The sequence below is a fragment of the Mastigoproctus giganteus genome, chromosome 10, assembly GCF_048544385.1.
Source record: "Mastigoproctus giganteus isolate SK-2022 chromosome 10, ASM4854438v1, whole genome shotgun sequence".
Lineage (NCBI taxonomy): Eukaryota > Metazoa > Arthropoda > Arachnida > Uropygi > Thelyphonidae > Mastigoproctus > Mastigoproctus giganteus.
The window spans coordinates 73,200,769-73,226,584 of record NC_143584.1 but is presented as its reverse complement, the minus strand read 5'-3'; the positions used below and the strand labels follow the sequence as shown (position 1 = coordinate 73,226,584).

The following is a 25,816-nucleotide window of genomic DNA, read 5'->3' as shown; positions in this document are numbered from 1 at the left end:
TTTTATCCATTGTCGCAACTTGTCCTTAATGCCATCTACTTCAATTTGTACAATAGTTTCCAACAGTATCAAAAGGTTTCCTGAAATCCAAGTATAAGATATCAAAATTATTAGCATTAGCATTAGTAGAGGCATTTGATGCAAGAAAGCAAGCTTATGCAGCATCAGCCAAAAAAAAAAAAAAAACCCACTTCCACTTCACCCCTCTGTTCGTTCAAAATACCTGTCCAGCTGAGCCTTAAACTTATTTAGGCTATCAACCTCCACCACAAGGGATGGAAGTCTGTTCCACCAACCAACCACCCGCTGGCTAAAGGCAAATTTCCGCACGTCTATCCTACATCTGTCTTTCCTCAATTGGAATTTATGCCCTCTCAGGTGATTTTTCTGAGCTAGAGGAAGAATCCCATCAGCATTGAGCATGCTTAAACCATTCAAGGCTTTATACACCTCTATCAGATCACCTCGCTGGTGCCTAGTCTCCAGACACTGTAATTTGCAAAACTTAAGCCTTTCTTCGTAAGAGCACCCCTTTGTTCCATTCACTAATCTTGTTGCCCTTCTCTGTACTCGTTCCAGCAGCTCTACATCCTTCTTGAAATGAGGCCTCCAGACCTGTATACAGTACTCTAGGTGTGGCCTGACCATCGCCTTATACAAGGGAATAATCACCTCCTTATCCTTGCTGGAAAAATTCCTGTATATCATTGACAATAGTCCATGAGCTACTCTTGCAGCCTGTCTGCACTGCTCAGAGAACTTCATATCTGCCTGCACAACCACCTCCAAGTCCCTTTCATTCTCTACCACTGTCAGTGTAGTACCACAGAGTTGATACGTTGCTCTGGGGTTGCTGTTTCCCATGTGTAGTACTTTACATTTGTCAATGTTAATCTTCATTTGCCACCTCTCAGCCCATCTGCTCAACCTTTCCAGATCCTGTTGCAGCAGCATAGTGTGAGTAGTGTCCTTGACAACCCTGCCAACCTTTGTATCGTCTGCAAACTTGGACATTAAGCCCGATATACCATCATCAATATCATTTATAAATACAGAAAACAATAATGGACCCAACACTGAGCCCTGAGGGACTCCACTAATAACATCAGTCCACGATGAGCAGTGTCCATTGATTACCACTCTCTGTCTTCTCCCCCTCAACCACCCCTTTATCCATAGCAGCAATTTGCCTCCAATGCCACACGGCTCCAATTTGTGTAGCAGTCTTCCATGTGCAACAGTATCAAAAGCCTTTCTAAGATCCAAGTATATAATATCAAAGTTATTCCCTGCATCCAGTTCTTTTGTGACTGCATCATAGTATCCAATCAAGTTGGTCAGACAAGACTTCCCCTTAACAAAACCATGCTGTGTCTGAGCTATAACTGAAGTCTTGTCTAAATGATCCTGCAGTGCTTCTTTAACCAGTGCCTCCATTAATTTTCCTGGAACAGAAGTTAAACTCACAGGTCTATAATTACTTGTGTCAGCCTTTGATCCTCCTTTGTGAATTGGGATCACATTTGCACATTTCCAGTCTATGGGTACCTCCCCTGAATCCAAGGAAGCTCTCATAATTATGGCTAAGGGTTTGCTTACTTCCTTTGCTGCCTCCTTTAATATAACTGGATAGATCCCATCCACCCCGGGTGCCTTTCTTGTGTTTATCTTCAACAGTTTCTCCTACACTTTACTCCCAGTTATTTCAAGATTCTGTAGCTTACTGCTAGAGTTGAATACACCTCTGGCATTCCCCTCGCTGAATAACTCCTCATGTGTGAATGTCGATGCAAAATATTCATTTAGTTTGTTAGCTAACTGAGCAGGATCATCAACAGTTGACCCATCAATATCAAGTGGACCAATCTGATTCATCCCCTTCCTTCTAAAGTTTACATAAGTAAAGAACTCTTTGCTGTTTTTCTTTGCACCCCTTGCCAAGGATTTCTCGTAATCTGCCTTCGCCTGCCTAACCTCCTTTGTAACTTGGTTGCATATCAACTTGTATCTATCATAGGCTTCTGTGTCATGTGTTAATTTGTATGTATCCCATGCATTTTTCTTTTCTGCCATATGCCTCATTATTTCATCTGACATCCATTTTGGCCTAAACCTTGAACAATATTTCTTAGTTGGTATGTAAAGCCTAGTAGCTTCCAAGATAAGTTCTTTGAATGCTTCCCATTTTGAATTTGCTGTTGGTAACATCATCAGTTGGTCCCACTGTATAGAATTTAAATACTGTCTCGGTCCATCGTAGTCGCCTTTACGGAAGCAATAACCCTTCCCTTTACCCCTAATGGTAGTTACCTCTTTGAGTAAATCCCACTTCAGCACACTGTGATCACTGCCACCTAGTGGTTCATTTATCTGCAGATTCTTAATGCATGAAGAATCACTGCTGATAATCAAATCAAGAGTATTACTCCCTCTAGTTGCCTCCCGAACATGCTGATGTAGAAAACAATCATCCAATAAATCCACAAAAGCCCTGCTAGTGTGTGAGTAACCAGCCCCCAAATTCCAGTCAATATCTGGGAATGAAAATAAATCTATTATTTTTTTTATCCAGTTCCTTTGTGACCACATCATAATATCCAATCAAATTGATCAGACAAGAGTTTCCCTTAACAAACTCATGCTGTGTATGAATTATTACTGCCGTCTTGTCTAGATGATCCTGCTATGCTTCTTTAATCAGTGACCTTATTATTTTCCCTGGAACATAAAGTCAAATTAACAGGTCTGTAATTATTTGTATTCCCCTTTGTGAAGAGACACATTTGTACATCTCCAGTCCGCAGTGACATCCCCTGAGTCCCAAGACACTCTCATAATTATGGCTAAAGGTTTGCTTACTTCCTTTTTAATATAACTGGTTAGATTTCATCCGCCCCAGGTGCCTAAACTAAATACAGTAATACCCCGACTTACACAAACTCGGAGTTACGCGGTTCTTGATTTTTTCATTTGGTGTATATCTAAAATTAGCTTACCAGTGATTTGGAAGTCAAATCATAAAGCTTGGGTGACAGTTTCCGTTTTTGAGGACTGGTTTGGTCACCACTTCATACCCGAAGTCGAACGTTATTGCAAGTCTAAACAGATTCCATTTAAAGTGATGCTTCTTATTGACAATGCACCCGGTCATCCTCCTGCCACTCTAATTAATTTCGACCCACGTGTGAAAGTTGTGTTTTTGCCTCCAAACACAACGAGCTTGCTTCAACCGATGGACCAGGGAGTCATCAAAACATTCAAGGCTTACTACACGAGGCATTCGTTTGCACGTCTGAATGAAGCTATGAGACAAAATAGTGAGATATCTGTTAAAGACTTTTGGAAACAATTCAATGTTTTAGATCCCATAAGAATCATTGAAGAATCTTGGAATGAAATTCATAAAAAAACATTGAATGGTGTCTGGAAGAAACTTTGTCCATTTTTTTTCAAAAACGAGACTAAAACAACGCCAGAAACTGATCATGTTGCTCATGTGATAGAAGAAGTTGTAATCTTGCCAGGCAATTACAGTAGATTTGGAAGTCAGTGGTGGTGATGTCAACGAGTTGTTGGATTCACATAGTCAGGAGCTGACAATGAATGAGCTCATAGAGATGCGTGAGCAAAACGTCACTGAAGTATCCGACACTTCAGACCCAGTTCCACCAGAAAAGCACATGACAATTGCAAGTTTGACAGAAGGTCTCAGCTCAATTGAAAAGGGCTTAGAAATTTTAGAACACATAGACTCCAACGAAGAACGCATTATAGCTACAAAGCAAGGAATAAAAAAATTATTAGCTTGCTACGAACAAATTCTGCGTGAAAAAAAGAAGGCGCTGTGTCGTCAGACGAATTTGTTAGATTTTATGAAGCCATCGACATCGAAATAACTTTTTTACGTAACTAATTTATTTTTTTAATACATATTTTGTATTAATAAATATAAATAACTGCAATTTTATTAAATATTTTTCTTCTAAACTAGTGTTTTTGTTAGTCCTTGGTCCCAATTAAACAAAATTTATATGCAAAGTTGTACCCCGACTTACGCAAATTCGACTGAAGCGATTTTCGTTGGACCCACCAATCGCGTAACTTCGGGGTATTACTGTACTCATTTAGTTTGGTATATGAGAATGATCATCTACAGTCAACCCACTGATATAAAGTGAACTGATTCATCCCCTTCCTTTTAGAGTTGCTGTTTTTCTTTGAATCCTTTGTCAAAGATTTCTCATAAGCTGCCTTTGCTTGCCTAACATCCTATGTGAATTGATTACAGACTAGATTATATCTACCATAGGCTTCTGTGTCGATTTCTTTATATGCATCCCATGCATTTTTCTTCTCTGCCAAGAGTCTCATTTGTTCATCTAACATCCATTTGGGCCTAAACCTAGAATAGTATTTCTTAGTTCAACAAAAGCAATTTCAAGCATATAATTACAGTAAAAGCATATAATCTCAGCATACTGAACCTTAATATAAAGAAGAGGTCTTTGATGCAGTTTTTATTGTATCAAACTTTTCTTTCATTGGCTCTAGGCCCAGTCCCTAGAGTGCCTTATTAAATAATACGGTCCTGCCCTGAGGGATTACTGCTCAGACCTCTCTTGTTTTTTTCCTTCCTAAAATGAGGGAATACAGAGGGAGCCGTCAGAGTATGCTGGTAATTTAAAAAGTTAAGAGTGATTAACCACCCTCCAACCTTTAATCGATCAGAACCAGGCTATCCTGCTTCAAAAGAAAATATGAGAAATCATGCAATTGGAAATCATGACAACCAAACATATATTTTATTGCATTCATAACAATTCAGTACAGTCCAAAATGGCAGCTAAAGCTTAATGTTATGAAATGCAAAGTATTGCAAATAGGGAAGAAAAACCCAAGAGTGGTTTCCTGTGCGGACGTAACTTTTTGCCGCTCCTGGAACAGAGAAGTTTTTTTCTGATTTATTTTCTGTTTTATTAGCTTATATTGGCATATTAACTTATTTTCTAGAGTAGCTTTATATTCCTATTTACGATACTTAGTTTAAAGTAACTTAGATACAGATTTTGTAGGTATTACTTAGTACCGGTAAGGGTATCAAATCCACGTGTTTACCGTTCGTAATTTGCCGTTGTTACGCGATACAAAATATCTTGAACTAGATAGCATAAGCTTAATATAGTATAGTATAGTACATAATATTGTCAATTAATCAGTAAAATCTATTAATCTTGTTAAACTTCATTTTCAATTAAATTGTACTTTTAACTATACATATAACGACGTAGGTTACTTAACATAAATAATTAGTAAAAATAAATAATTAATACTTAACTTGATAGTGAAGGTTATATAAAGGGATTTCATAGATAACACTCGATACTGAAACATAAATATAGCGTTATAACTGTGTTGGGATACAAGTTTAGGGTTTTAATTTTGTACTGAAATTGAAATTTTATTGATATTAAATTGAAATTATGACTCAGACCAGAGCAGCAAAGCAAAAGGCTCAAGCTAATGGGAGTGCTGTGGCTCAGGGGAGAACTGAGGGGGGCAGTTGCCCTCTGAATCACAGCCTTCTAAAATGCACTACTTGCTTGATGTTTGTGGAACAGTCAGGTAGGGGACATGATACAGCCATGGGGGATGTCTTTTTCTGTGCGCGATGCAAAGAGTGTAAGGAAATCAGGGGACAACTCGTTGCCTGAGTCGGTGGGTACCGCCCCTGAGTCCAAGGAAGCCCATAATTATGAGAACATCTTTGGACTCAGGGGCGGTACCCACCGACTGGAGATGTGCAAATGTGACCCCAATTCACAAGGGAGGATCAAAGGCTGACACAAGTAATTATAGACCTGTGAGTTTAACTTCTGTTCCCGGAAAATTAATGGAGGCACTGGTTAAAGAAGCACTGCAGGATCATCTAGACAAGACTTCAGTTATAGCTCGGACGCAGCATGGTTTTGTTAATGGGAAGTCTTGCCTCACCAATTTGATTGGATACTATGATGCAGTCACAAAAGAACTGGATGCAGGTAATAACTTTGATATTATATACTTGGATCTTAGAAAGGCTTTTGATACTGTTGCACATGGAAGACTGCTGCAAAAATTGGAGCAGTGTGGCATTGGAGGCAAATTGCTGCTATGGATAAAGGGGTGGTTGAGGGGGAGAAGACAGAGAGTGGTAATCAATGGACACTGCTCATCGTGGACTAATGTTATTAGTGGAGTCCCTCAGGGTTCAGTATTGGGTCCATTATTGTTTTCTGTATTTATAAATGATATTGATGATGGTATATCGGGCTTAATGTCCAAGTTTGCAGACGATACGAAGGTTGGCACGGTTGTCAAGGACACTACTGACACTATGCTGCTGCAGCAGGATCTGGAAAGGTTGAGCAGATGGGCTGAGAGGTGGCAAATGAAGTTTAACATTGACAAATGTAAAGTACTACATATAGGAAACAGCAACCCCAGAGCAACGTATCAACTCTGTGGTACTACATTGACAGTGGTAGAGAATGAAAGGGACCTTGGGGGTGGTTGTGCAGGCAGATATGAAGTTCTCTGAGCAGTGCAGATGGGCTGGAAGAGTAGCTCATGGTGTATTGTCAATAATATATAGGAATTTTTCTAGCAGGGATAAGGAGGTGATTATTCCCTTGTATAAGGCAATGGTCAGGCCACACGTTGAGTACTGTATACAGGCCTGGAGGCCTCATTTCAAGAAGGATGTAGAGCTGCTGGAATGAATACAGAGAAGGGCAACAAGATTAGTGAATGGAACAAAGGGGTGCTCTTACGAAGAAAGGCTTAAGATTTGCAAATTACAGTGTGTGGAGACTACACACCAGCGAGGTGATCTGATAGAGGTGTATAAAGCCTTGAATGGTTTGAACATGCTCAATGCTGATGGGATTCTTCCTCTTGCTCAGAATAATCACCTGAGAGGGCATAAATTCAAATTGAGGAAAGACAGACGTAGGATACACTTGTGGAAATTTGCCTTTAGCCAGCGGGTGGTTGGTTGGTGGAATGGACTTCCATTCCTTGTCGTGGAAGTTGATAGCCTAAATAAGTTTAAGGCTCAGCTGGACAGGTATTTCGAACGAACAGAGAGGTGAAGTTGAAGTGGTTATTTTTTATTTATTTATTATTTATTTATTTATTTTTTTTGGCTGATGCTGCATAAGCTTGCTTTCGTGCATCAAATGCCTCTACTAATGTTAATGTTAATGTTAATATGGAGGATACAAACATGCAAATCGCACTGCAATGCTAATTAATCTGGTGAGTGAATTATTATTAGTCTGTTGAACGAATGGAACTTATTCTTCACGTACTGAAAAAAGGATAAAAAATAAAAACTTGCATATTACTTCCATTATTAGAAAGTGCCCATCCAATTTTTCCTGAATATTACCAAATTGCCAGCCTCGGTCACCTTTATAGGCTATTTATTCCAACATTCCACAACAAGCTCCCCAAAAATAGGCTTCATAAAGTCTAGTCAACACCGACTAAATAACACAGCCTAACAAGCACAGAGGTGGACAAAAAAACTGCTTCCCTTGCGCAATTTGCAAATAATGTGTTTGCGCTGCATCAAGGTTGCCGAATTATTTGAAATACATTTGTTAGATGAGATATATCTCTGTGAATGAAATCCAATAAAAACCTCCACCTGATATAACTAATTGACAAAAATATCTTCCCAAAGGGTAAAATGCGTAATTAATGGAAATATGAGAAATCATGCAAATGGAAATCATGACAACCAAACATACATTTTATTGCATTGACGTGTACAAACTGAAATGACAAATTAACATAATAGTATTATGTACTGTAAATCAGGAAAATAAGTCCTCAATATTTTGCTATTTCTCCTCGAGCTGCAATTACAGCCTTGCAACGATCTAGTACAGGCACTCCCCGACTTACGTAAGGATTGCATTCCGCGGAACGCTACATAAGTCAGAATTTCCCATATGCTTGTGCAGCACTCGTATTACAAAAGGGAGGAGACAGGCATTAACGTTAGTAAGTTTTACCTCTCGAGCATCGTTGCTAGAATCGACATCTTCAGCTGATAAGTACGCTGTTGCGGAGATTGACGGCTGTGAAGGTTTAGAAGAGGTCGCCACTCAACCTCACGAAAGAACATATTAATGGACGACTGGACGATGGCTTTTTTCTTTTCATCGCAGATTTCTTTGTAGCAAACAAGCATATCATTCACCACTCTGTTTACTTTTAAGAATCGTCACTGTCAGGATCCAACTTCTCAAACCTCGCCATTGCCGATGCAATTTCACGGAATGCCATTGCCATCTCCCTGGTGATGAAGCGTCTCGGCTCCTCATATGGTTCATCTTGAGCTTCGTCAGCATTATTTTCTCTCACTGTTGCTGCCTGCAAGTCAATAAGTTCTTCGTTACATAATTCCTTCTCTTCATCCTCCATTAACTCCTCCACGACCTTGGCATCAATCTCCAACTGAAGTAGCTCTGCAATCTTTACCATTTTATCTGTAACCTCTTGATATGATTCGTCTTTTTCAAATCCTTCGAAGTCTTTTACGTGCTGTGGTCATATTTTCTTTCCTGTGACATTTAAACAACTTATAGTAATTTCCGCCCAGGCCTTATTAATTTTTAAGATATTTTTAAACCTCAGGAATGAAGCAGTATTTAAACCGATCCTCAAAGAGTGATATTATTATCCGTGTTGTCTGGTTGGATCTGAAATGCACGGGTAGGGTGGTTTTATTGATGATCTTAAATGCACGAGGATTTCCAGAATGGCACACAAGCAGTGGTTTTAATCTATAATCTCCCAGTGAATTAGCCCCAAGCAAGAGTGTGGCCCTATCTTTCGACGCCTTGAAATCTGGCATTGTATTTTCCATTTTGGCAATGTATGTTCGATCCGGTTTTTTTCCAAATCAAAGCAGTCTCGTCAACATTAAAAATTTGCTGCGGTGAATAGCCGCCTTTATCAATAATTTTTTCCACCACATCACAAAATTTCTCTGCAGCTGCAGAATCGGCACTGGCAACTTCACCGCATACTTTAATGTTGTGGAAATCAGCGCAATGCTTCAACCTATTAAACCACCGGTTGCTTGACACGAACTTGACTTGGGGTTCACTGTACTTATCCTTAATATCTTTATAAATACTTGTTGCCTTTGCTTGAATGGTCATTAGACTCAGGGCACTCGCTTCTAAATCTGATTTTCCATCTATATTATCAACTGCTGTTCCATCTTCGATATAACACCTGACACTGTTTTGTGATCACCGTTGATCTTAAGTGCGTTGATCCTTTGACATGTTCTTTTATACACGCACTATCCTTTAAAATAGTATTCACTGTTCAAGCAGCAAGACCTAATTCCCTTGCAATAGATGACAAACCTTGTCCCTTCTTACTTCTTAATCATTTTCATCTTCATTTCTAAATCAATTTTGTTTCGTTTCCTGGCACTGCCAGCACTTGCACTTTCCCTTGGTCGCTTTCCATTCATCATTGTAATACATAAATAGGAATTAGAAGACGAAACGCACAAGGCATAATTTCTTATGTGTTTAGGTAATTAACTGTATAATATCGATGTAGATACACCGTAAATTTGAATGGCGACCTCTTCTAAACCTTCACAGCCGTCAATCTCCGCAACAGCGTACTTATCAGCTGAAGATGTCGATTCTAGCAACGATGCTCGAGAGGTAAAACTTACTAACGTTAATGCCTGTCTCCTCCCTTTACACTACATACGCAGTTCAAATTTACCCATAAATTTGAACTCCGTATGTAGTGTAAAGGCATTTTTTTAATTGTATCTCATATTGAGGGTGCCTTCACGAGATAACACCCACAATATGAGACACAATTAAAACAATGCCTTTACACTACATAAGTATTTCAAATCCATGGGTAAACTATAGTATATCTATATCGATATTATATAGTAAATAGGAATGAAGAGAAGTTTCTGAAAATTTGTTTTTTTTATTATTTAAGATTTCATTGAAGAGAAACTCATTTCACCATAATATCGTAACATAAAAACCCAAAGAATTCCAGTTATTAGTATTTTTGTAAATGAATGACATCTTGTTTACTACCCGCTTATAATTGCTTGCAGTAACAGAAAAGCCCAATAAACCGGAAAGCACAAATTGTTTTTATTGTTTTATGGTCACAACCTCCAGAAATATGCTTTATAAAAATATCACAAAGGCATTCAAAATTGATTCTTATAATGAAACATATGATAGCGATGAAAGTGTAGTGCAATTTCCATTATAAATATGACCTTTTAGAGAGAGATAAATAGCTTAGTTATATAACAAAAATTTCATCTTCCGAGGTCTTGGAAAGAATTACCAAAAAAAAAAAAAAAACAATGTGTTATTGGGTTCACATTACGATATTTTCACGATAAATCTATTTATTCCTACTGGATGCAAAATAAGTTTCCACGATTTTTTTTTAAGTTTGCACCGACCGGCAGAAACTTACGTAAAGTCAAATTTCCATAAGTCAGGGAGTTCCTGTATAGAGTTAATAAACTTCTGGATATACGGTTGCTCAATTTCGTGGTACCACACCCTTCAATGCTCTCCTGCAGGTGAATCTTATTTGTTGGCTTCTTCTGAGCAATTTTAGACGACATTATGAACCAGAACTTTTCAATAGGGTTCAAATCTGCACTGTTGCCAAGCCAGTCCAACACTGTAATGCCAGCATTTCTGAGGTATGTTGCACCTTAAGGGAGAAAAACTAGGGAAAACATTGGTGTAATTTCCATCATAAATACAGTTAAGCTTTGGTGTACTTTAAGCCTTGTGAGACATGAGAAACTCATCATTAAATCTAAATAGAATAAAACTTACCAATTTTGCTGTGGCAAGGTACTGAGTCCTGTTGAAAAATGCAGTTTTGGACGTTTGTGTGGTGATCCCTAATAACCGGTTTCAGGCACTCCTCCAAGATAGCAGTGTATGTTTCTGCATTCATCGTTCCGTTAATAAACTTAATCCGACCCACCCCTTTGCTTGTTATGCATCCCCAGAACCGGCAGGGAACTTTACAGTCGGTGTTATGCAGTCAGGATGGTATGCCTCCGATTTTCGTCTTCTGACATATCGCTTCCCATCCGAGCCATGCAGGTTGAATTTCAATTCATCAGAAAAGATGATGGTGTCGCATTGGTCTTTTTTCTATGAAACATGCATTTTAGCCCAAGCAAGTCACTTCCTCTTTCGTTAGATTAATAAAGTCTTCTTCTTGGGCCGATAGGCATGCAAACCACATTCCAAAAGCCATCTTTGGATAGTTTGTGCACTGTTTCAACACCAGAAGCCATCTCAAAGTCCAGTTTTAGATCAGGAGCACTAGCATGGCAATTACAAAGGCATAGCCATTCCAAATATCGATCTTGGGAAGGCGTAGTCACCTCTTACGGCCTGATCCAGGTCTTCTCTTTGCATCACCGGTTTCAAGCTTTCAGCACCCAGGATACTGTTGACTGGTTGCAGCCTATTTTATCAGCGAAAGCACACGTAGAAAGCCCTTCCTGGGACAGAGCAACAGTTAACACTTTTTTTCTTGGTGTCAACTGAACATATGGGACCATACTTACACCTCCGCAAAACAGGATACTAATGAGTGCGTATACCCTTCCAACGCCGTATTTATGGAAACGGCTGATGTAACACCTTGCAATTACTGTCTGATGCATAGAAGCATTATCTGATGCAACATCTTTGCTTTTCGACAAACAAAATGACTGTAATAAAACAATATCTTATACATTTCACTACAAATGTTACCTTTTTTAAAGTGATACAGTTTTTTTGTCTGCCACTGTAGATAAAGTTATATTTCTAACGTAATCACAAAGAGGCGATCATTGCCTTCCTTCAGTTAGTAACTTTTAGTCTGCGAAATCCTTACGGATTGCACACGGTAAGATTGTTACATTGTCCAAGTGTAGATTTCTTTTATCGGTACTATTTAGAAAGTTTTGTTTCTAGATGTTGAGGTAATTACAACAAACGGAATAAGCTGCATCTGATTTAAAATTTCCTAATAACCGAAAGTTGCAAAGAACAATGGATAGCAACTATTCACAGACGAGATTTTTTTCCTTCCTAAGCATTCAGTGATAAGCACAGCATGAAGCAAATTTTTGTCACCGATAGTTATTTAAGTGCTTCCCTTATATATTAAAATGTTTGCTAACTGGAATATATAACATTAAACAAAACATTATTTATTCATAATGTTAGCAAGAAATTACTTTTCCTCATTATTCCAAGGTTCCACTTCTTAAGATTAAATTAAATTAAATATTTGAAATGAATGAAACATTTAATTGTAATGTGTCTATTTGAAGTATAACCTATTACACTGGGTGGACAAAAATCACGGGTAGACCCACCTTTTGCCCAGTTAAGGGCAGTCACATGAGGCATTGAGTTCACTAGTTCACGAAAGCGTTCCACAGGTATTTCCATCCATGTTTGCTGCACCGCTGTTCATAATTCCGTCGCATTCCTGGGTGGAAGATACAACGCTCAAATGGACTTTTCCACAGCATCCCAAAGATGCTTCACAGCGTTCATGCCCAATGAACGGGAAGGCCATTCCATAGTGGTAAAACCTGTGAAATGCTCTTCGAACCATATTCTAGTCGCCAGAGCTCTATGGGGAGGCGCACTATCCTGCTGGAAGAGTCCACTGCCCTGTGGGTGCACAATGACCATAAAGGGATATAGATAGTCTGCAAGGATGGACACATAACCTGGACCGTTCAGAGATGCGTCTAGACATACCAGAGGTCCCAACGTGTGGCAGTTGAACACGCTCCAGACCATTGCCACCTGCCTGAATAGTTCCTTATTGACATAACGGATGCATAGCTTAGTGCGGTTTCCGCCAGATACGCACTGTCCAGTCCTCTCTAAATAACTGGAAACGGGACTCATTGGACCAGGAAACCGTTTCCAATCATCCAAGGTCCAGAGCCGATGTTCTTTCACCCAGTTGAGTCCTGTGTCGTGGTGTTAGCAATGAGACTCTGGTGGGTCGGCGGTTCCCAGAACCTATTGAGACTAATGATCGCTTCGCGGACTTGGTGGAGATGTTTCTGGCACCTCTCTCTCTCTCTCTCTCTCTCTCTCTCTCTCTCTTGAAGTCAGCAGTGATTTGTGGCATTGCCGCTCCCAAGTTGGCTGAAACAATGCAAGACAAACATCAACGACCACGTTCATCCACCATCTTTGTCCGCCCACAGCGCTGTCCACGATGAGATGTTATTCTGGAAATGGCGTATTCCTGATACTGTCAAACGGGGAGAGTGCAATTTCTGTACCACCTCCACGACAGAGTTACCCATGCGTCAGGCACCCACTATCATCCCTTTTTCAAAGTTGGTTCACTCACGAAGTTTATCCATACTGACATCGAATTACCTTCTAGGTGAATGCAGTGATGCCGTGTACCTATATACCTGCCAAGCAGTGGGTTCGTCCACTAGAGAGGCACCTCCGTAGCCAGGTGGGAAGGAGCAGCAGTGCGTAGCACACGCTTCTTGATTAGAATGACCACCGCATATCCCAGAGCAATATGGCCTTAGTTGCTAATGCTCCTAAAAATCAAATAACAATAACAACAACCACTAGAGAGAGGGTTACAGCGTCGCGGTGCCCAGAAACCAAGTATCCATGAATTCTGTCCTTTCAGTGTACTACCGTTGAATAACGATTAAAGTTAAAAGCAATGCCAACAAAGCATTTGTCATTAAATAATGAATTTCAATCCAAAACACTTCTGGAGAATCAATATAGTTATTATTTTAAACTTTAAAATGCAAACTGCTAAAATGAAATGTCTGTGGCTAAAAATTATCTAAAGAGAATTTCCAAAATTAAGAATATACACTGAATTGGCTTTGCATTAGCAACACCTACCTAATATAATGTAGATAAAGTTTTTAAACATAGGAGAAACATAATTCGTGAAAGGTTAGAGTTGAAAGGCATGCCTCCTAGTGGCTAGGGATGTCAACCAGAGGCCCAATTTCCTGTGCTGAAAGGCTGTGCCTGTCAAAATTTTATATTTTATAGTTATTGATTTTACAAGGTTTTATGAAGTCATGTTCAAGATAAGACCACAAAATTTTATATATTAAAGTTTAAAAATTAAAGATTATATAATGTTATTTTGTATTGAATCAATGCAAAATTCCTATTTAATATTTTAGTGCACACGGGCTTATTGCCTTGGTGGCACGTTTAAGGTGGCGCATTGAACATGCATGCGCCTACCTAATACCTTGTGTGGCTACCTTTTGCCCATACACGTCTTGGCATGGACTCCACAAGGTGTCGTAGGGTGTCATGTGGTAGTGCTACTAATGCCTGCACATTGTCAGGTGGATCTACTAAGTGTGTGTCTACTAATGCCTGCACATTGTCAGGTGGATCTACTAAGTGTGTGTCTACTAATGCCTGCACATTGTCAGGTGGATGTTCTGTCGAATATTCTTTTCCAGTAGCGGTCCCAAACATGCTCAATTGGGTTGAGATCGGATGAGCTGGGCAGCCATGGGAGGACAAAGAATTTATTATCAATGTTTTTGAAACCAGTAACAACCTGCCAGACCTTATGACATGTCGTGCTATCTTGTTAATAGATACTGGAGTTGTCAAGATACACTGTCATCATGAACGGGTGTACCTAGTCGGCAACGACAGAAAGGTAGGCATTCCACCGAGCCGTTAATTAACAAGAATCAGAAAACCCAGGGAATGTCACGAAGACAGTCCCCAAAGCATAATACAACCACCTCCAGCCTATCAAACAGTGTATCCAGATGCCATGGCCTAATGTTGCTTTCTCCAAATGCAGATACGCCCATCAGCATGATACAGTTGGAAAAGGGATTTATCAGACCAGGCAACTGGTTTAAACATGTCGCGGTTCAGTGCTGGTGTTGATGTGCCCACACAAGGCACAGTTTCTTGCTTTTCCCAGTGGGTATGTTACCAGTGACCGCTCTCAACTGCCACAGCCTATGCGAGTTAATGTCTGTTACACAGTCCATGTGACTCTGATAAGCTTAGGCGAAGCCAGGGTTAGTCCCCCCCCACCAGAGCTTTTCTCTACTGACCCGACTCTCCTCCCCGTAGTGATGGACGAAACTAGGGGAATTCTATTTTTCACAGGACCATAGGCTAAGAGGCCAGACAAACAATGTACCAACAGAATCGTTTTCTCATGTTCTCATTATCCAACCTGCGGGCGAATTATATAGCTATATTGTGTTTGTATAAGCTCCTCAAAAATTCGTACAAATTCTGGATTACTTTTGGAATTAGCGATTTAAAGTAGTGTCGTCGACTCCCTATTAATTGGTGGCTGTATTTTTTTGGCTAAATTTTAAGGCAGTGAGACGTTATTAATGTTTTTCTAATTTTGCTTTGTACAGATATGCTACCTAGTTGTTTTTTGTATGTAATGGCCGCTCCCACTGTAGTTCTGCCTATGGTATGTCTTGTATTGATTTTTATAGTGTCAGTTAATCCTGTTCCTGCTGCTTGTTAGTTTGATTAACTGTACTTTTGGAACACTGGGGAAATTGTTATTATTTCTTTATAATTTCTACTCACTACCAAGACTATGGGGTTCTTAGTATTGTTGCCGCCTCTTAGCAATAAATTAAGTAGCAAATAGTCAGCCATTGCTTCTTCCGGAAACAAGTCCGGAAACAGTCCACTGGATATTGATGGTTCAACAGTTGAGGATCCTGCTCAGGTGGCTAACAATCTAAACGAGTATTTTGCATCTAAATTCACGCATGAGGAGTCCTTCAGGAAGGAGAATGACGTAGGTAAAGTAAACATTGGCAGTGAGCTAGATGATTTTGTAATAACTGAGAGGAAAGTGGAGGAGAGATTGTTGAGGATAAACATAAAAAAGGCACCTGAGGTGGATGGGATCTATCCAGTTATATTAAAGGAGGCAGCAAAGGAAGTAAGCAAACCCCTAGCCATAATTATGAGAGCTTCTTTGGACTCAGGGGAGGTACCCATAGACTGGAGATGTGCAAATGTAACCCCAATTCACAAAGGAGGATCAAAGGCTGACACAAGTAATTATAGACCTGTTAGTTTAACTTCTGTTCCAGGTAAATTAATGGAGGCACTGGTTAAAGAAGCACTGCAGGATCATCTAGACAAGAATTCAGTTATAGCTCAGACGCAGCATGGTTTTGTTAAGGGCAGGTCTTGCCTGACCAATTTGATTGGATACTATGATGTAGTCACAAAAGAACTGGATGCAGGGAATAACTTTGATATTATATATTTGGATCTTAGAAAGGCTTTTGATACTGTTGCACATGGAAGACTGCTGCACAAATTGGAGCAGTGTGGCATTGGAGGCAAATTGCTGCTATGGATAAGGAGATGGTTGAGTGGCAGAAGACAGAGAGTGGTAATCAATGGACACTGCTCAACGTGGACTAATGTTATTAGTGGAGTTCCTCAGGGTTCAGCGTTGGGTCCGTTGTTGTTTTCAGCGTTTATGAATGATATTGATGATGGTATATCAAGTTTAATGTCCAAGTTTGCAGATGATACAAAGGTTGGCAGGGTTGTTAAGGACACTACTGACGCTATGCTGCTGCAACAGGATCTGGAAAGGTTGAACAGATGGGCTGAGAGGTGGCAAATGAAGTTTAACATTGACAAATGTAAAGTACTACATATGGGAAACAGTAACCACAGAGCAACGTATCAACTCTGCGGTACTACACTGACAGTGGTGGAGAATGAAAAGGACCTGGGGGTAATTGTGCAGGCAGATATGAAGTTCTCTGAGCAGTGCAGACGAGCTGCAAGAGTAGCTCATGGTGTCTTGTCAATGATATACAGGAATTTTTCTAGCACGGATAAGGAGGTGATTATTCCCTTGTATAAGGCAATGGTTAGGCCACATCTTGAGTACTGTATACAGGTCTGGAGGCCTAATTTCAAGAAGGATGTAGAGCTGCTGGAACGGGTACAGAGAAGGGCAACAAGATTAGTGAATGGAATAAAGGGTTGCTCTTACGAAGAAAGGCTTAAGTTTTGCAAATTACAGAGTCTGGAGACTAGGCACCGGCGAGGTGATCTGATAGAGGTGTATAAGGCTTTGAATGGTTTGAGCATGCTCAATGCCAATGGGATTCTTCATCTTGCTCAGAATAATCACCTCAGAGGGCATAAATTCAAATTGAGGAAGGACGGATGTCGGATAGATGTGCGGAAATTTGCCTTTGGCCACCGGGTGGTTGGTTGGTGGAACCGACTTCCATCACTTGTTGTTGAAGTTGATAGCCTAAACAAATTTAAGGCTGAACTGGACAGGTATTTCGAACAAACGGAGGGGTGAAATGGGAGTGGTGTGTGTGTGTTATTTTTTTTTTTGGCTGATGCTGAATAAGCTTGCTTTCTTGCATCATATGCCTCTACTAATGCTAATGCTAATGCTAAGTCACGTGAACAGTGCTATCTCCTGTGATTGGTTGCTGGAATTCCTAGATTTGAGAACTGCCACGAACCTATATTTTAATTATGCTATTGCTTATTTACTTAAATTTATAATCCTCTTATTATATAATGTGTTATATAATGAGTGGAATTAATTTAATTGTCTCCACAATCAGTATAGTTAATTAGTGCATTGGAAACTTGATAAAAACCTTCAGATCGTAACAGTGCGCTATTCGCAGCACCCCCTAGCAACTGTGCTGCGAACTTGCTCCTCAAGTGCAAATTAAAAATTATCTCCTCAGACAGTCCAACCCTCAGCCCAACAAGCTGCTTGGTTTTCATCATTGCTGCATTTCATCGTTACACTTGTGCTTTGCTTTTCATCCTGCACTCCCTCCATCTGACATGAGCAGGAGGGAAAGTTCCAGTTCCAGTTCTGCTAGTGAGGAGGAGCCTGAAACAGTTCTGAGGAATCCTCCCCCAACTAGTACCCCGCCAAAGACCGAGCTCAAGAGCGGATATCTCTCGATGAAAAAAGAAAAGAAAAAGAAAAAGGCCAACAAAAAAACTAAGGAGGTCATGGAGGCATGGGCTGTTTGGAGTCAGTGACCCAAGATGAGGGGCAACCATTGGCATTGGCCCCTGACCAAAACTCTGTTGCTGCAAACACTGATGCTGCTCCTACTACTGGAGCAATGGCCACCACCCATACAGAGGTTAAAAGCATCGCCGAAGCTATCACACCGACAGCCCTTGCCAATGCTCTCGCAGCTGGGTTAAAATCCTCCCCTAGACTGGGTCCACCTTCCCTCCACCTAGTGTCCGGGAAGGTGGACCCAGCTACCCTTCACCAAACAAATCTCGACTTCGTAGGCAGTTGATTGCCTTCCTAAACCATGACTCCAGTTTCTTCACCAGAAGTGCAGGTAACCGTGTGCAGGAGTTGTGGTCCACCCTTGAGTCAATTACAACTAAGCTCCTCATTGACAATGAGAGGCTAAAAGCTGTGAATGAAGAACTTCAGTCCAAAACTGTAGTCCTGGAAAAGGTCACTGATGCTCTCGGCAGGCCCCAAAACTGTACCAACACTGACCCTAATTATATTGAGACTCCGTGCCGCCACCCCCCCGAGTCTGCTGTGGGTGTCACTTCCTATGCTGCCACTGTGAAGTTTGGACAGGAGTCCGTTGCCCATGGCATGATACAAATTCTCCATGTGCACCACCCAGAGAAGAAGCCACAGCACGTACTACTGTTGAGAGCAAGTGATACCTCGGAGTTCAAGACTAGCAATGACATCAAAGATCTGGTACAAAGCGCTATAAGGGCTGATTATAAGAATCTAAAAGTGAAATCCCTGAGGCCCATTAGGAACAAAGGAGTCCTACTGGAGACCACAACAAAAGAAGATCTAACAAGTATTGCCACATGTGGAACTCTCACAAATGCAGAGGTGGTCATAGCTCCTCCTAAAAAGTCAAATCCGTCAATCATAGTGTACGATATTCCAAAGCACAGTTCCAACGATGAATTACTTGAGGATCTGTTCCACAGAAACCTACTGGACTGTGGATTCTCCTGGGAAGAAGTTAAGGCTGAGACCACTTTTAGGTTTGCAACAAAATCAAAATCCAGTTCTATGGAACACAAAGTAATTAGCTTCTCCCCATGGATTTATAGAACCGCCCTCTCTACAAAAAGATTATTCCTTGGTTGCAGCGCACACAGGTTTTGTCCATTTACAATTGTCACAAGGTGTTTCCTATGTCTGGGCTATGGGCATACTTCCCAACTCTGCTCCCACAAATCCCCATCCTGCAGGCATTGTGCCAGAAGTGGGCATGTCCAAGCAGAATGTGCCCACCATGATGAAGAGCCCTCTTGTGTGAATTGTAAAAGAAACCGGCGAACACATAACCATTCTCTCCGGGATGTTGTATGCCCAGAATACCAAGGGGTTCTGGCTCATAAGACTAAGGACTGCTGATGCCTAAACTAACAAGAAATGTCGGTTGTGTCCCTGCTCCAGTCTTGCCCACTCTTTCTGGAAGCCAAAGAGGAGCCCCCGTATCTCAACCTAAATACCCGCGAATGATGCAAATAAATGGGCAAATGTCCCACACAGTTGCGGATAAAATACGTCAGGCCACTGAGGAGCATTCAATTGATGTTGTTCTGATTCAAGAGCAGTATGCTACAAGAATACCCCATCCAACCTCTAAAATTACTGGCTTTTCCATACACACTCAGGTCATTCAACCTGTCCCAGTTGACCCAAAAACATGTATAGCAGTCATAAACAGAGTTGATGTCCTGGTTATCTGGGGCCTCTAAAACCAGTTCTCCACCTGTATGCAGATTACATATACAGATCAATCATTCTATCTGATGTCACTCTACAGCCCTCCCTCAGGGAACATCAATGAAACACTGAACTTTTTGGAATTCGGCCTGAATTTTATTGGCTCAAAACTCCTGGTTGCATCTGACTTGAATGCAAAATCCCCCTTCTCGCACAGTGCAGTAGCTGATGGCCGTGGCCAGCTTCTTGAGGACTGCGTCGTCAGCCAAAATCTTATTAGCCATAACCAGCCTAACCCGTTCACTACTTACTCTAGCTCCACTGGTGAATCTAATATCGACTTCACCCTCTCTACAAAGGACCTACATCAGCCAGTTAGTTGCTGGGAGGTAACTCCGGATCTAACTATTAGTGTCCATAGAGCCATACTATTCCATCTTGACTTGGTTTCACTGATAAACAACAATGGAGCAAGGGCAACTGACTTCATCAGATTCTCTTCGAGAAATGTCAATTGGGAAGCATATGACAGCTCCATAGAACTGGACTTTCTAACTATAGATGGACTCGCTAAATGCAGAGGACTTGACCATCTTTATCCAGCACTCCATACTCAGAGCCTCATACAGGTCCTCAAGGAAGGTTTCCCAGAAATCTACCCATGGTGGCTCTGAGGATCACCCAGAACATTTAGCAATTAGAACTGCCAACAGAATTATACAGCAAAAGAGCAAGCCAACCCATTCACCCTAGAAGAACTGGGAGCAGTCCTTAAAAACATTAAGGTCCAAAACTGTCCGGGGCATTGACCTAACAGAATACATCTTCATCATCCGCTTTCACAAACTGCGGCCCCACCATCTACTCCTTCTCTTCAATAAATGCTTGGATGAAGGATGCTTCCCAAAACAATGGAAGTTGGCCCTCCTTTGCCTTATCAAGAAGGGCAAACCACCAACAGACCCCCGCAGCTTCCGGCCTATTGCCCTGCTGGCTCACCTTGGTAAGGTCCTTGAGCAACTCATGGCTCTCAGGGTTGTCTTCCTGCTACAAATGCATGATTTGGTCTCACCATGCCAGTATGGCTTCACCTGTGGAAGGTTGTGTGAAGAAGCTCTTTTCAATCTGGTCTTACAAATTGAGAGTTCTGAAGAAAAATTCGAATTGGCCATCTTCATAGACTTCGAGGGAGCCTTCGGCACCATCTGTTGGGATGTGCCTTGGCACGTCTTCGAACTGCTGCTTGCTCTTGGAAATTATACATCCCTTTCCAGAATTATTTCTCCGTTGATCAGTTATTCTTAAGTCAAAATTCCAGCAAGTCACCAGATCAATAAATTGAGGTTGTCCCCAAGGGTCAGTCCTGGGATGCCTCATTTGGAATATAGTCCCCAAAGACTGGCTCTCTCGCACCTTCAGGAATACGAAAATTGTGGCCTTCTCTGTTGATCTCACAGTGGTGGTGTCAGGGCATTCATGGAAGGCCATCAAAGAAAACGCAAACCAGGTCCTCAAGGATCTCTCAATTTGGGCTGCACTTAATAAGTTGCATATCAATCCAACAAAAACTAAAATGATGCTATTCAAGAATAGACTGGATCTCAGGCGCTCACTGCAGGTAAAGATATTTAATGCTCAACTGCCAATCGTCACCGAAACCAAAGTACTTGGGGTGATTACTGACCACAAACTCAGCTTTCTTCCACATCTTGTTCATCTAAGAAACAAAGTTAAGAGATTCTCAGGAACCATCATACGCATCTCAAAATGATTGGGGACTGTCCAAAAAAGTCCTTGTGGTTGTATTACAAAGCAGTATTTTTACCAATTGTAACCTATGCAGCCAGAGCCTGGTTCCATCAGGTAACTCTTGTAAAGATGTGAGACAAGGTTGGAACTATACAGAGGTCAATGTTAATGGCAATCTGCCAAGTGTGTAGAACGGTCTCCACTCCTGCCATTCCGGTCATCACGAGAGCACTTCCGCTCAATCTATGTCATCTTCCCTGGGTTGTGCTTCCGAATTATGAGAAATATCCCAAAAAGATCCTCGACATTGAGGTTAACCTGGATGCTGACCCCAAGGCTGAGATGACCCATTGCTACAACAAGCTCTTCAATATTTAGCAAATTCAATGGGATAACTCAACACCGAGCGTTGTCACAAGAATATTCCTACCTGATGTAACCTACGCTGCTACTAAATCTGTACTGTCTTGGTTTATCCGTTTACTAGAAACGTCATACCTAATTACCAGACACGGATCCATGAATGAAAAATTACACCATCTGGGTCTCCACCCAACAGATCTCTGCCACTGTGGAGCCAAAGAGAACTGGTGGCACATACTATTCGAGTGCATTACGTACACAGATCTGAGACACAACGCTGTCAGCTGCACACAGATCTCTAGCGAGCATCTAGAGCTCTTCCTACAGAACCGTAGCAACCTCCCTGCACTGTAAACCTACTCACAGCTGGTCTTTAAACGCAGACAAAGGATTAACAGACTCCCAGTGGCCAACATCGATGACCCAGCAGCAAATTGAAACCGACTATGTATTTTTTTCTTCCCCTCCCCCATGTTACATGGGCTGTAGAGCTTGTTTCTGCAGCCAGTGTGTAGGGCAGAAAACACCATCTCTTTTTTTCTCTTTGCATTCTCCAGTGTGGCTGTCACATTGTTTTTTTTATTATTATTCTATGTTTTTAATTTTATTTATTTTTAATATATATATTTATTTATTTATTTTATTTATTTTTAATATATATATATTTATTTATTTATTTTATTTATTTATTTATTTTATTATTTTTATTTATTTATTTATTTTTAATATATTTTTATTTATTTATTTATTTTATTATTTTGTTTATTTTATTTAATTATTATTATTTTTATTTTATTTTATTATTATTTTTTTTATTTTATTTTATTATTTTATTTTTATTTTATTTTATTATTTTATTTATTATTATTTGTTTTTTTTTGTTGTTGTTTCGCGTTCTACAGTGATATCAATTTTTTTTTTTTTTTTTTTCACCACGGGAAAATTAATTTTTTTTTTCCTTTTTTTTCTCTCCTCTGGAGTGAGCCCCTAGAGGAATCTAGCCCACCTTTTGGCAACATCAGGTGTGTCAGAGTCTCGTATTGAGACAGTACGTGTTCCATTGGGACTGGCCAACCTTCCCGTGGTGTTGTTGTTGTTGTTGTTGTTGTTGTTATTTGGTTTTTAGGAGCATTAGCAACTAAGGCCATATTGCTCCGGGAAATGCGGTGGTCATTCCTTGACCGTCCCGCAACCTCCGTATTTGGTGGTGACGGGCTCGAACCCCGGTCTAATCAAGAAGCGTGTGCTACGCACTGCTGCTCCTTCCCACCTGGCTACGGAGGCGCCTTTCCCGTGGTGTGGACGAGTACCCAGAACCATCTGTCCAGGTGACTGATGCTTCTGGGTAGCCAAGCAGTCAGACAACAGAACACACAAACCTCCGTCACACACATAACTAGCCCATTTGTAGCGATGCTGTTCTTCACAGAGATACGAGGCGGAGTTGAACTTACGTTCTAGGAGCCGCCCCTTACAAAAACACACGTCCACCATGTCCACATGTCATGTCATTACGAACGCCAAAGAAGTGTCAATCTCCAGAATCCATAATCTCCCTTGTAGAAGGGAGCACCTCTTTGTTAGTAAGAAACACTACTACTGGCGTTCACAAAGTTTGCACAGGATCTATTTGCAGCCAGAAGCCTTTTCTCACAGCAACAAATACAGCTGTCCTTCCGGAATCTAATTAAACTGACAATGCCTCCACCAACAGCGGCTCCTCTGGAAGTCTCCAGTGATTGAGAAACCCAGAGCGTCGATCTCAAGATGGACGCCTTGAGATAGCCTCTCTCACTAGACTGTCTCACATGTATACCCTTTCGGGATGGTATGTGCTGACCCAGCCTTGAGCTGGGTAGGAATTCCTTGGTCCCAGACCATTGCTTCGTCTCTGGCGACCACCACCCGGCTTCCTAGCCGTGTGACTTTCCTCCCTATCCTGCGGCTTGTCCCCCCCCACTTTCGTCTGGTGGAGCAACGTTGCTCCACTGAACTCGGGGGGAGGCGACCTTCTCTACAATCGATAAACTTTTTCTCAACTTTATTCCCTTCTTGCTCTACACCACTCCGCTTGATTCAAATAACCTTTTTTATTTTTATTTTTTTGCTTCTGTCCAGGAAGATCAGGACCCTGGCAGAGGCTAGCCAGAGAACTTTGTCTTTACTGCCTAGCTCACCTCCCCATGGTGATAGACGGGCAACGTCGGGTCCCACCAGGGATCATGCGGCCAAGTAGCCAGAAGCACAACAGAGTACTGTACTACACAAACCACACACACTTCTGGCATTTACAGTCCTGTTTTTCTCTACAAAAGTACAGATGATGCATTTGTGAGAAACCACTTAGCCTCAACACTATGTCCATTATGTCCAATAATCACACACTAACCCACTATCTGCCTCTGCAAAGCTTTGTATTCACTACAGACGAAGGCGCCTCCGTAGCCAGGTGGGAAGGAGCAGCAGTGCGTAGCACACGCTTCTTGATTAGACCGGGGTTCGAGCCTGTCACCACCAAATACGGAGGATGCGGAAAGGTCAGGGAATGACCACTGCATATTCCCGGAGCAATATGGCCTTAGTTGCTAATGCTCCTAAAAACCAAACAACAACAACTACAGACGATGCAGAGTTGGCAGGGCTGGCGCTAGGTGTGAGCAAGTGAGGCACTTGCCACACACGCTACTGCATATATATGCGTGTTAAAATATTATATGAATTAGGTGCCTTTACAAGGTTTTGCTTCAGGCGCCACGAACGCTAGCGCCAGCCCTGGGAGTTGGGGTAGAACCCCTGGTGCCACAAAGACAGAAAACCGAATACGCTATAGGCATGTGGATATTGTCGTGCTGTTCCTAAGTTGTACTGAGTGGTTAGCTAGGCCACTGTGCTGCGCCGCTGCTATGTTACGAGACGCACGATGCTCGCAACGGGTCCACCGGTATTGAGTGAATGTTTGTCCAGACTTTGGAGAAAGTTCCAAATCAGAGATGGGAATTAATGTTGTGGTGGAAGAAGGCCACGAATAAAGACAGATAACTTCAACTGTTGGTACGAAGAACAGTTCACAACATCACCTTGATTGCATTTGGACCTCATGGCCAACATAGCAATGTCTATGTCCCATTACTGGAGAGTGCACCAAAATTGGTGTAAGCAACATGTTATCCAAACTCAATAGCAGTGACTATCGTTTACCATGAGGTCCAGATTTCTCCGTTGTATCAAAAGTTATCCGCGGCCTAACTTTTTTTTTATATATGTAATTTTATTTTGTTCCTCCACTCTTTTCTGTCCTCCCAGTCTCCATTCTTCAATTTCCTCTTTCCATAGCCGCCCTCACTCCCTCCATCCATATGATTCTAGGTCTTCCTCTCCTTTTTCCTTCTAGGGGTTGTCCATTCCATTGCTCTTCCCCCATTCTCATAACATGTTTGTTTGTTTGTTTGTTTGGGGACTTATTAGGCGCATAGGCATTTGTCGCCGTAGTGCGCCACTCATAACATGTCCATACCATTCTAATCTTTTTTGTTCTATTTTGTCGATGATGTTTATTTGAGTGTCCATTGTTTTTTCTTATGTCTTCAGCTAGTAATATTTTTATAATAAATAAATTAAGATAATTCTTATTGTTTGCATAAAATTAAATGAAGCTTGCAAAGGTGTAACAAAAAATGGTTGTCTTCATAATTTTTTTTCGATTTAAAGGAAAATTTTAAGCAAATCACTGCAATAAAAGATGCTTCTAATATTTTTGGGAGATGTAGTGCTAACGTCCAACTGCCTTCACATCTTCCTGTGGAACGTAGACGGTTCACGCAATATAATCCATTTTGTTAACAAA

The 25,816-nt window shown here is 41.1% G+C and overlaps 1 protein-coding gene across 1 annotated transcript in view; it reads right to left on the bottom strand.

The window, feature by feature from the left end:
- The window catches only part of LOC150079083 (ras-responsive element-binding protein 1-like), a 348,143-nt gene that overhangs the window by 167,795 nt on the left and 154,532 nt on the right, over positions 1-25,816 (bottom strand). Inside the window, exon 2 of the mRNA XM_090383978.1 lies at positions 13,992-14,123. The gene's annotated coding sequence lies outside the window, so the exon portion shown is untranslated. The remainder of the gene's footprint in view (positions 1-13,991; positions 14,124-25,816) is intronic.